This window comes from Alexandromys fortis, unplaced genomic scaffold (genome assembly GCF_014885135.2).
Source record: "Alexandromys fortis isolate MF-2015 unplaced genomic scaffold, M_Fortis_MF-2015_v1.1 scaffold_128, whole genome shotgun sequence".
Classification (NCBI taxonomy): domain Eukaryota; kingdom Metazoa; phylum Chordata; class Mammalia; order Rodentia; family Cricetidae; genus Alexandromys; species Alexandromys fortis.
In genome coordinates, this window is record NW_026068012.1 from 470,463 (window position 1) to 483,633 (window position 13,171).

The 13,171-nt window shown below is 48.8% G+C and overlaps 1 long non-coding RNA gene across 1 annotated transcript in view; it reads left to right on the top strand.

Moving 5' to 3' along the window:
- The first annotated feature begins 905 nt into the window (after positions 1-905).
- Positions 906-13,171, top strand: part of LOC126513644 (uncharacterized) — a 36,106-nt gene continuing 23,840 nt past the window's right edge. The window contains exon 1 of the long non-coding RNA XR_007595403.1: positions 906-1,229. This is a non-coding gene — a long non-coding RNA (uncharacterized lncRNA). The remainder of the gene's footprint in view (positions 1,230-13,171) is intronic.

A 13,171-nucleotide genomic window follows, 5' to 3' on the forward strand; every position in this document is an offset into this window, starting at 1 on the left:
GAATGGAGATGCATAGAGAGAGTAGGCAGAGTCAGACAGATGCCATGTAGCTGCCAAAGGAGAAGGACATGCCATAACCTTACCATAGGCCACAACCTCCTGGCAATACACAGATTAATAGAAATGGGTTAATTTATGATGTAAGAGTTAGTTAATAAGAAGCCTGAGCTAATAGGTCAACCAGTGTTGTAATTAATATAGTTTTTGTGTGACTATTTAAATGGCCAGGTACAAAAGAGTGAGCGGTCTCTGTTTACAAGTTCCCTCGTTTGTACTTGTTCTCTTTCTGCTCTTGGCTGTGATAAGACAAGATGAGGACGTTCCTGCACTGACGTCCCTGAAATGATGGACCATAACCTGGAACTGCTGAGGAAGTTCCTACACTGACTTCCCAGGAATGATGGACCATAACCTGGAACTGTAGCCCAATGAACTTTTCCTCCGAAGCTGGTTTTGTCAGGATCTTTTGTCCTGGTGGAGGGAAGGAAACTGGGAAACTGCCCCTGGGGTTGGCTGAATTTTAAGGAACGACCTCGTTTTCAGGCTCTGTGGTACAGGGATATCTCTCTGAACCACGCACTGCATCCACTGTCCTGCAGGGAAACAGAACCGCCAAGGAGACAGGACTAGGGTGGGTTGTTGGAGGCAGGAGGGAAATCTGGGAGAAGAGGATTCTCTCCAGGGCAGGAGGGTGGGGCGAACCTGCTTTGTGTCCCCCACTAAAGTCATCTGAGTCACTAGGAGGGACATAAAGGCAGGAAGTTGTCAGAAAGAAAGAGGCAGCCCCACAGGAAGTAGGAATGAAGGACTGAACGTTTAACTCACGGTTCTGTTTCCAGAATGTTCCTCCTGCTGAAGAAAAGGACACCCCCACTGTGAGCAGCCCCACCCTTCGTCCGCCCACCCGCTCTCCACCGTGGATAGCTTCCAGCCCGTGTGTCGCTTTGGATTTAGTACTGCTCCGTCAATTTTATTGTAAGTGATGACCCGCGGCCTCTAAAGAATGCTTTCGCCCTTATCTCTAAAATATCCCTGACCCCCTGCCCAGGCTGTGCTCTCTCCCATGAACAAATTATACCTGGCTGCTTTCCACCTGGGCGGCAGACAGCGAGCATTTGACATGGGGGCTTGGCCTGTCTCCACGCGGTCTGTTTGTCAAGGAGCGAAGTCTTGTGGTGAGCCCGCTGGCCTGGGAATCCTAATAACCCTGGATCCGTGGGCAATTTGGGGTGAGTTATTTGTTTCTATTCTTCGTGTAGCTTTTCTGTAGAACGAGGAAGGTTATAATACCGTGTGGTTTCGCAGCCATAACAAAATGATGGAAATGAAAGTGGTCACCTCTGTCTAACCACGGACTTGGGTGCCGCCAAAGAATGCAGAACGAAATGTTATCATTCTTCGGGGGAGTCGTGTTTCATAAAGAGCCTGTGCTTCAGTCCCTCCTTTAGGGGGAAAATATATATTTATAACACATAATATGTGTATATGAAATAAATAAAGAAAGAAAGAAGCTGTGGCAGTCAAGGGTGGGCAGGCTATATTTTCTGTGGTTGGTAAGGAGGGAAACCCCACAATGGTTTACTAAGTGAATCGCAGAGGCCCCTGAAGGGCTCTGTCGAGGCCCAGTGACCCCCGCACCAGAGGCAGAATCTTGAAGCTAGAGTGTTTCCATGCATCATGCAGACTTTACATTAATCGTTGTGTGAAATGTGTGCTCCGGTTTAGGCTGCCCCACTAGGCATGCTGGCTGGTTTCCTCGCTCTGGAGCCTTCTCCTAATAACCCAGCACACAAAGCAGGCCTTGCTCTTGTGAAGTTGCGAGTCCGTGTGCTATAAACACGGGACTGAGGTTAGAATATTGAATTCCGGGAATATCAACAATCTGTCTTACCCCATTAATCAGAGATTTATGATCTCTGCAGTCTTAGGAGCCCCGGGGCCGTCTTGATAATTCCCTGTCAAGGAGAGACGTAATCATGCCGACATGTGCTTAAAGAGGCCTTTCCCCTTGTTGAGTTTATGTAGGAAATGATTACGGGGGAAATGTTGGCTGGCTCAGTGGTTCTGTGGCTTTGGGAAGAGGCCTCGGACTGGGGAGGGTGGAGAAGCGGCGTCACACAGAGCCCCTCGGACGGGGCTCAGCCAAAAGGAGTGCAGCAATTCGCTGGGCGAGGCCACCGCACATCTGTCCCAGAGCAACAAAAGGAACAATCAACCCTTGGGTGCAGCCCTCTCTCCCGGGCGCCATCATGCCATGTTTGAATCACATTATCAAGAGACAAGTATGGGTTCTGCTTGCCCCTCAAAGGACAGGCAAGTCTAGTGGGTGACCTACAGCTCATTCTTCTGCTCTCTCTGGCCCCAGCTGGCTCCATCTCAGCCCTGCGGGGTTTGCTGAGACTAAGGTGGGTTGGGAGCCTATCCCTGTGAGAGCTAAGCCAGACACCCAAGGTGGGGCGCTCAGGTCTGTCCTGACTCTTCTGCAGTTACTGTTGACTCTCAGGCTGGGAAATATTCTGGATCTCCCGCAAATGCCCAAATCCTCAACCGCTCAGGTCTCTGTGTTGGAAAACGGTGCCATTTGCACGTCCTTCCCGCACATCCTCCAGTGTGCTCTGGACCGTTTCTAGATGGCGTATACTATCTCACAGGATACAGACACCATGTAAGCTGTTGTCAGGCTGGTTGTTTGTGGATGGTTACTAGGTAAGTCGGCATGTGCTCGGCACAGATACAATTCTGTTTTGAATATTCTTGATGTGGCTGGTTGAGTCTGTGGATACACAAAGCATATACACAGAGTTCTGGCCATATAACAAGTTTTCCACCACAGAAACCTGGTTTGTGTCAAAAAAGATGCATGTTTTTCCAGGCCGGGAGTAATCACCATATGCTGTGCTTAGACTTGTGCTTGAGGATGCAGCTCCTGAGAATGGCCCGCTCTACCCAAGCCAAGGAAACTCCACAAGTTAAGGGTCTTACTTAAAGGAGTTTGAATGGTGCAATCACTGAGAGAGATTCCAATGCCTCTGATTGAGTCCATGGGGTCAGAAAGACCCGAAAAGCCTGTTCCAGGATTTAGGAGTGGCTTCAGGACCAGGGTGACAGTCTGAATCTATAGTGAAGGGAACTAGTGGTGAGTTACTTCCGATCTCTCCAAAGTGTGATTGTGTGTGTGTGTGTGTGTGTGTGAGTGGGTGAACATGCACATGTGTACGCATGCATATGGAGACCAGAGATTGATGTCGGCTGTTTTCCTCCATTGTCCTCCATCTTCTTTTTTGAGGCAGGGTCTCTCACAAAACCTGGAGTTCACCAGTTCATAGGAGCTGGCTAGGCAGCTTGCTTTGTCTTCTGAGAGCTGTAATGGCAAGAGAGTCACTATGCCCTTCCAGCCTTTGTGTGGGTTCTGTGGGTCTGTGTTCTAGTCCACACACACAACAAATGCTTTAACCCCTGAGCCTTAGAAAGTGCTGTTACAAGCTGCAGAAGCCCAGGTCTTGGAGATGGTGTATACACTGGATGATACAATTGTTGATTTGCCATCAAGGACAGAAGGGTGATTACAGTGGGAGCCATACCATAGGATTGCTAGAAAGACTGAAAGAATGTGTGCAAAGAATCTTGGGCACAAAGCAATCACTTTGGGAGAGTTGACATATCAGATATAAAGAGAGGCATACCTACATTGGGGCAAGGGCCCAGTGGGAAGGTGCTCTGCAGTGTGAGGGCCTGAGTTCAGATCCCCAGAATCCAACCACAAGCTGGACATGGTAGCAGGCATCTGGAACCCCAGTGCTAGTGGAGGGGGTGGGGCAAAGGCAGAGGGTCCCAGGAAGCTTGCTGGCCAGTCAGTCTAGCTGAGAAGGCAAGCTGCAATTCCGTGAGACACCCTGTCTCGAGAGGGCGAGCGGTGGGATCAGGGCCTTAAAAAATTAACTGGAGATGGATAAAGGAAGGAAATGAAAATTGACCTCTTGATGTGAACATCCACAGGTGAGTGTGCTGGCACACATACACACACGCATGCACACACACATACACACACATGCACACACACACGCACGTGCACACACATACATACACATGCACACACGCATTTTTTTTTTAAGAAAAGAGGCACTGGAGAGTCAGCCTAGTGGTTAAGAGCAAGAACTGTGCAAAACCATTTTCTAGGTCATACACACAGCCAAGCCTCCAGAACCTTCATGTGGTGGCTGGTTCATGCCAGCCCTAGGCTCTGCCCAAATTAACTCTCAAGGCTACTTCACCCCAGGGGACCCAGGTTATGCCCCCCCCTAGTGGATCCAGGTGACCAGGTGACGCTCCCCTCCCCAGCAGACCCAGGTGACCCCCACCTTGGAGGACCCAGGTGACTCCCACCCTAGAGGACCCAGGTGACACTCCACCCCTGTGGACCCAGTGACACTCCACCCTAGAGGACCCAGGGGACTCTCCACCCCAGCAGACCCAGGTGACGCTCCACCCCAGTGGACCCAAGTGACTCTCCACCCCAGCGGACCCAGGTGACTCTCCATCCCAGCGGACCCAGGTGACATTCCGCCCCAGCGGACCCAGGTGACATGCCACCCCAGCAGGGCTTGATGAATTTTGGGGGTTCAGGATCATAAATCTGGGGCCCTACAGTGATGGGGGAACAGCATCAGAAGGGAGGAATCTCCCGCAGCCACTGGGCCAATAACTCAGAAGACCTGAGAATGTGAACACTGAGATGAAAGACAAGAGTGAAGGCTGGAGATGCCAGAGGCATTGTCCAGAATGCATCTTCAGCTCACTGCGAGCTAATCACCAGCCCTGGGTTTCCTCAGCCACATCGTATGTCAAAGTCCCAAAGAAAGACAGCCTGACATCCAGGACTCACCGGCAGTTAGTCGGCCTGATGGGAGAAGCCGGCCCTGCCTCTAGTTGGATCGTGGAGGGCATTCCACATGCAGGAAGAGTTCCTGCCTAGAAATTGGATCCAGTTCCTCCCTCTAGTTGTTCCACAGTACAGCCAGGGAAGGAATAGCTGGTGTAGAGAAGTAATAATTCTCCCCACCACACAGCTTCAGTTCTGAGGTAGAGAAGCCCAGAGGGGCCCAAGAATGTCAAGTTAGCCAACTGCCGATTAGTGGATGCTGACCACTGCTGCCTCGGAAGGCGGGACTTGGCTGGTTTGCGGCTATTGTTCTGAAGCTCAGGCTCACAGGTAGTCCTTCATCCGAAGGTGGTCACACAAGCCCTTTCCTTTAGGAGGACAAGAGTAGAAGGACCTGTGGGTGTGGCGGACCCATACAACTTAGCCCTTTATCACAATACCCTTGCTCGAAGTACTTCTTAACTGAGGAACCTTGTCCCCTCTGTCTCTCTTCTGGGGTTGACAAGCATCCTTCTTGGCTCTTCCTTAACATAAAATATAGTCTTCCTTTGAGCCTGAAATTGCCCAGGCTCCATTCCCCTCCGATCCCAGGGACCACTTACTCAGAGCAGTTGGAGCAAAGTCGGCTTCATTTAGTTCACAGAAGGGGTGGAGGGAAACCAGGGCATTCTTAGGAGAAAGCCAAGCCGTTCTGTCTGTCTCATCCTCTTTCCCCCTTCTCCTTTCTGTCCTCCTCCTTCTTTTCTTTCCCTTACCCAAAGGACATTTACCTATGTGTACTATGTGGCAGCCCAAGGTGAGATGAGAGAGATTTGGAAACCAATCCTTGCCGCTGTCTTAGGAGCGCACACGGATGGAGAGTCAGACAAGAATGTGCATGAACATGGAAGAGGGTCAGTAGAAACAGGAGCAGGGGGAGACCAAAAGCGCCGTTCCCGCCTATGCAGCCAACGTGCAGCACATGCCCCAGAGCCTCCTGAGAAAGGCCGTCTTACTCCTGAGGGGCCCCTCAGCTTCTGATCTGAAGCCATGCTGTTCTGGGGGTGTACACCATCTAACAACTGAGAAGAAGAAGGGCCTGGGCCTCAGCAGTGTCCTCTGTGAGTGTCTTCTCCGGAGGCAGGAGAACAGACCTTGGTGTACAGCGTCTGTTTGGGCTTCCCCAGAGCACTGTCAGGTGACATGAGGGTGGGGTGGGTGAGCTAAACACATGGTCTCGGGTGCCTTTGTCTGGTGGCTCCTCAATATTTTTTTTTTTTGAGACAGGGCTTCTCTGTAGCTTTGAAGCCTGTCCTGGGACTCACTCTAGACGCCAGGCTGGCCTTGAACTCACAAAGTTCCGCCTGCCTCTGTCTCCTCAGTGCTGGGATTAAAGGCGAGTGCCACCACCGTGCAGTGACTCTTCAAATCTTAAAAATGCGAAAGGAGTGAGACCCAAATCCATTGCTTTCTACCTCCAGTCCTCTGTCATTTCCTTATTTCAGAATTTTGTTTATTTAGTGTGTGTGTGTGTGTGTGTGTGTGTGTGTGTGTGTGCTCATGTAGAGGTCAGAGGACAGCTTGTCTCCTTCTGTCATCTGAAACGCAGGGGTTGAACTAAGGTCATCAGGTTGGCGGCACACCTTTGCCCACTAAGCCATCTTGTCCACTACTGTCATTTCTTCCGATCTCAGGTACACTGTGGCAGTGTGCTGTTGCTGGATGGCTACCATTACGGCATTGTTGTCATTTAAATTCAACAATCAATAATTGGGGGGCAGGTACTGAAGATGAAATATGGGGGCCAGGACATCCCAGGTAAGTACCCTACCTCTGAGCTATACCGGCAGCCCGCAACACCAACAACGTATTCCACTAACCTATTTGGCTGCTGCTTTTGTGACTGCTGAATTGTTGAATTTGCTCAACACGGCTTAGGGGGGTCAGCCTTGAGGGAGACATCTCCATCCACTTTGGGTCTGACTCTGTTTCCTGGTCTCCTGAGACTAGAACAAGCCAGGGAACAGCACGTGCTACCAAAGACCAAACTCCATGTTCCCCACCACGTCCTCTGGACCTTGAGCCAGAAGAAACCCTAACCACCTTAGCTGGTTTCACCGGACATTGGGTCTCAGTGGCCAGGGAAAGAGTGGGGTAACTAGTTGGTGGAAGTCAGACAACATGAGCCAAGATCCTGCCTTTTGATGACTTGGTGAGCACAGAGTGGAACTCAGACCTTAATCGGTACGTCTCTACGACTTGACTTTCTCGGCACCCTGCTGTAAGGTGTGACATGCACACAAAGTCTCAGGAAAAACGATTAGCCCGAGTTTAATTACCACTCAGTATTTAGCTGTCAGGGTGACTTTGGGAAGAGGAAGGGCACGGGGGTGGGGGGTCCTAGGGAGGGCATCACACACATATATGAGAATGCCCAGATCGGGACAACGGTCGCCAGAGAAGATGACCGATGTGATGTGCACCCAGGAAGGAGCATGCTTTCTCATGGGTGTTTGATGCTTCCTGAGATACGTGGTGGCGCTGTCTCCACGTTAGCACAGCAGTGGTTACAGTTTCCTTTGTATGCTCTTCGAGTGTGTGTGCACCTACGTGTGCACATGCATGTGGAGGCCAGAGGTCCACGCTGGCTGTCTCCAGCATTCCCTACGTGACTTTTTGAGACATTGCCTCCCACTAGAACAGGGTCTCTGCCGTTGACTGGCTGGCCAGTGAGCCTTCCTCTTGGCCTCTCCAGCATGGCTATCACAGACTTGTGTTGTTGTTACATCTGGTTTTTGCAGAGGTCCTGGGGAATCGAACTGAGGTCATCATATTTTCCAGGCAGACACTTTACTGACCGAGCCATTTCTTTTTTCCCTGTCATAACAAAAATAATAGACTCAAGCAGAAAAATATGAGCCGTTGGTAAATCTGGACATTCCGTGCATGAATGTTCGTGTCTCGTTGAGTCTTGTAGGCTTTTCTACAGTTTACCACAGGGGTGGGAGACTGGAAGCAAAGAAGTGAATACGTGTGTATAAAGCACCAATGTCTACGGGAGGATCTGCCTCTCTTCCTCCCCTCCCACCACCAGTATCCCAATGGTTCTCTGTGGAAAGCCACCAATATCCCAATGGTTCAAGCTTTTTCGCTTGTTTGTTTTTAAGCAGCGATATTATTGGCTCAGTTTAGAAACAGTTAAATTGGGGTGGTGGTGCTTAGTGAGCAGACCTCTGCATAGCCGAGTTCCCTCACACTAAGCCTGCAGTGCAGCCGAAGCCGCTGTCATGGCTAGGAGTAAGGAGGACACCATGATTAGCATGTTTTAACACATAACCCTCGCACCCATCCTGCGCACCTTACATCATAGAACCTGTGTGATAGCACCAACGCTCCCTGACGGGCAGTTCTGCTCTGTTCTCTATGTCCAAAACAGGGTGGGGGTGTTCATGAGGGCATGGATGCTGAGCCTTCTCTGCCCATGTTCCTCTGGCTGTCACCTTGAACAGGCTTTCACCAGGGTGACGCCCAGGATTCGGGCTCAGCCTTGGTTGGAAGGTTTCCAAGATGCAGAAGGAGTGAACCGCAGACCCACCCACAGAGGAGGTAGCAGATCTTGGAAGGCCATGTCCTTTGGACATTACCTCCAGGGGCCCTGATTGATGGAGACAGGCCCCGCCAGGCTCCGTTTTCCAGACTGGAGATTCCAGAAGAGGGCTCATACTGGGAGTGATCTTTCCTTGGATTGTCACCAAGGAGTATGAAGAGCTTTCCTCACCCCTCCCCTGCAACCCCCCTCCCCATGTCTAAGGTATGAAGGGTAAAGGTCAATATAGAGAGAATGACATCATAGAGGACACAGGGATGGGTTTCCCCGGGGAAAGTCTGCAGAGTCAGTGTCTCGCCGCATCATCTCAGCCTGGTTTGTGCTCTCCCTCAAATGAGACCAGCCAGCTTTGGTGGCCTCTAAATCACAGCAGCTTTAATGACAGCCCTCACTATGATCCTGTACAGACGGGGAAGCCTTTGGTCATCCTGATGACTATGAGTTCTGGCCTTGTTAGTCTAGATTTTCACTGCCTGGAGTTGGGTTTATTTGTTTGGTTTGGGGTCCCTGTGTAATCACAGCCTTTTGTAATCAAATTCTGTGCAGGGGGTTTGTGCGGGTTGGGGCCACATGAACGTCATTATTCCTCCAACAGGGAGCCCCCTGAGAGCATTAGGTCCCTCTCCTTTCTCTTCTCTTCTTTTTCCTTCCTCTGTTTTGAAACAGAGTCTCACTATGTCGTCCAGGTTGTCCTTGAACTCACAATGCAGCCCAGGCTGGCTTTAAACCTCTAAAATTTCCCTCTCCACTTCCTGAGTGCCAGAGGGCAACCTTCTGATCCAGGGTGGTGCAGCCAGTGTGCCTTTCACCGTGGGTGATCCGCCAGAGAGAATGCTGTTTCCTAACCACTAAGAGCTCTCAGCATCTCTTGGGGAAGAAGAAATTAAAGAGGAGGGCTTGATTTTCTTAGGATCCGTCACACTTAGCCACAGGAGCCGAGAGATTGATCACCACAGACAACCTGTTTCATAGTAATAAATGGATATCAGTGTTCTTGTTTATCAGGCTAAGAATTCTCAAGCCTGACTACATCCCCCCCCACCCCAAAGTGTAGAAAATTAGATTTGGGTTTTGTGTTGCTTTTTAAAATTTTATGTATATGGATATTTTACTTGAATGCATGTCTGCAAACCACTTGTGTACCTATTGCCCATGGAGGCCAGAGGAGGACATTGAATACCCTGGAATTGGAGTTAGATGCTTATGAACCCCCATGTAGGTGCTGGGGATTAAACCCAGGTCCTTTGGAAGAGCAGGGAACTAAACCCAGGTCCTCTGGAAGAGCAGTCAGTGCTCTTAACTGCCGTGCCATCTCTCCAGCCCTAAATTCATTTTTTTTTTCTAAACAAATGTTTTTGGAAAGCTGTGATCAAAATTGTGTCTGGAATTCTAACTGAAACCTTGACTGCACGCCACTTACCACGTTACAGTGAGAGACTGTCAGGACAGCGTGACCACATCTGCACGAGCTGCACTGTGGTACCTGGAGGGCAAGGGAGAGCTCCAGGGCTGCAGTGTGGAAGGCGTTACATGGAGACGGGAATTATAACCAGAAAGTTCGGAGAATCACACAAGTCTGGGTGCTATGCAGACGCCCAAGTCGGTGGCTGTGAGAACTTGAGATGAATGGCTTGTCTCACGAGCCTTTCCTCTCTGTCATCCACTCCATTGAAGCCACCACAAAAACCATGACCCGGGCCAACGGCAATCAAACCTTTAGAAGGAAGTCGGTAGTGTCAGATCTAAAACTCTTGTTTTGCTTTGTCAATTTATCTTAAATGGTTTATTGGTGTCAGGGAAACTCTACAGATCTACAGACATATTGCTAGCTGACATGAACTCAGCCAGGTCATACTGTGGAAAGTCAAAATACAGCTGTGTATTAGTTATTGTTCTGTTGCTGTGCCACCAAGACCAAAGGCCACTAACTTACAGAAGGAAGAGTTAGGGCTTATGGCTCTACAGGCGTGAGGGTCCATCATGGGGGAAAGGCATGGCAGTGACGGACACAGCAACAAGAAGTGGAGAGATCTCATTTCAACCGCAGACACAAGGCAGAGAGTGAACACGGGATGGGGAGAGGCTATAAACACTCAAAGCCCATCCCCCAGTGACTCACTTCCCTCAGCAAGGCTCCACCTCCCAAAGATTCTACAACCAACTAGACACCAGGTGCTCAAACACCCACAACTGTGGGGACATTTCTCATTCAACCACCACAAATTGTAATTTATGTGCTTGTAAAAAGTATTTAAAAGTTTTTTTTTTTAAAAAAAAGCAATATTTTTGGTTTCTTTTTGATTTTTCAAGACAGAGTCTTACTGTGTAGCCCTCACTGGCTATCCTGGAACTCACTCTGTAAATCAGGCTGGCCTTAGACTCAGAGATCTGCCTGCCTCTGCCTCCTGAGTGCTGGGATTAAAGGGGATTAAACCATCACCTGGTTAAAAATGAATACTATTTTACAATAACATTACAAACTTCAAAAAACTAGGAATAAATTTAATTAACTACCTGTAAGATACATCAGTCCTCGTTAGCTTTTACTGTCAACTTGACACAGCCCAGAGTCATCTAAGAGGACAACCCTGATTGAGGAATTTCCTAGGTCAGACTGGACTGTGGGCGTGTCTTGGTTATTAACTGACTCAGGAGGGTTCTGCCCACTATGAGCACATCACCCCCAGGCAGGTGTTCCTGAACTGTATGAGATGGGGAGGTGTGAGCTTGTGAGAGAGCTGGCCAGTGGGCACTGTTCCTCCATGGTGTCTGCTTCACGCTCCTGCTCTGACTGCCCTTAGTGATGGACCATTGTAGTTGGTATCTTTTAACTCTTTCACTCTTTGGGGGGTCCACCACCAGCTCCCAAATAAATCACACACAGAGAGGCTAATTCTTTCTTACGAATGCCCAACCTTAGCTTGGTTTATTTCTAGCCAGCTTTTCTTAACTTAAACTATCCCATCTACCGTTTGCCTCTGGACTTTGACCTTTCTCTATTTCTGTAGACCTTTCTTTACTTCTTACTGTGTAGCTGAATGGCCAGCCCCTTAAGTGCTCCTCTCCTCTTTTTTCTCATTCCTTCCTCTTTCTCGGATTTCTCCTCCCATTTGTTCTCCCTGCCTGCCGGCTCCACCTAACCTTTCTCCTGCCTTGCTAGTGGGCTCTTTATCAGAACAATCAGGTGTTTTAGGAAGGCAAAGTAACATAGTTTCACAGAGTTAAACAAATGCAACACATCTTTGCATCATCAAACAAATGTTCCACAGCAGAAACAGATGTAACACATCTTAGAATAATATTGTACAACAGACTGCAATCCTTAAGTGTAAAATAAAGACACCATTTTCTCCCCAGGTTCCTTCTGGGTTGTATGTTTTATCACAGCAGCAGAAAGGAGACTAGAACAATTTCTCTACAAAAACTCTGAAGTATATTTGAGAGAAATTATGGAGGCCTACAGAGGGATGTACTGTGTTCATTGACTGAAAGATGCAATGTTTCAAGACATGATATATAAATATATGCATTTGTTCTACAGAAACTATAAAAAAATCTCAGCAGATGCCTTTAAGAGAAGTTAATAAGTTGACATATCCATAGAAACACAAAAGACTGAAAATATTGCAACAGTTACTTTGCTGTTGCCGTGATAGGATACCATGATCAAAAGCAACTGAGGGAAGGGTTTATTTTGGTTTATTGCTCTTGAGAGCTAAGAGTTCATTATAGCCTTGGAGGCAGGACAGCAAACTGCAGGCATAGCAGCCAGAGCCTAAAGCTGAGAGCTCACATTCCCAGTTATAAACATGTAGTGATATTTCAACTGTATTTTAATAAATCAAGCTTGCCTGAAGACCAGAAAGTAAAACAGCTGCACTGGTCAGCCTAACAGACTAGGCAATGGTGACACACATCTTTAATCCCAGCACTCAGGAGGCATTGGTTAATGAATAAAGCTACATTGGCGTAGTGGCAGGGCAGAATACAACTAGATGGGAAAACTAAACTGAATGCTGGGAAAAAGAAGGCAGAGTGTGAGAGACACCATGCGCCACCAAAGGAGAAAGATGCCTGCCAGAGCCTGCTGGAACCTTGCTGGTAGGCCACAACCTTATAATGGTGCACAGATTAATAGATTAATTCTCCCTGGGAATGAAGAAGGACAACATCACTGCCTTATCGTCTTATGTAATTCCATTACCATGGGATGGAAGTTTCCACTTTTGCAAGGACCCCAGATAATCGCTGGTGATGCCGCAGGTTGTAGCAGCTGCTTATGTGCTTGCAGGATCCTGGGCTACTCCTTGTGTCTTTCAGTCCTAACTCACCCCTGTGCTTGGCAGCACCAAGTTGTGAAGACAGTTCTGTTGTAACAGACGACAAATGTGTCCTTTTCTGAGTGGCAGCTACTCCTTTAAGCAGCCTGTCCGTACCACCTAGCTTCCATCTCTATATCAGCTCTGTAGGCAAGGACTGACAGACATAGCTCCATTCCACAGGAGGAAATGAAGGTGAGGGACGGTTTTATAACTTGACACTAAGATTGGAACCCAGATGGTGCAGCCTCCAGAATCCTTGTTCTTGTCCATGCTCCTAAGCAGTTCAGGGCACTTTCAGCAAAGAGCACAAACAAAGCGATCAGTAGGTGAGCCACCGGAGCCATGTTTGCTAATGGAGACAGCCCTGGGTGGAAGGCCTTGCTC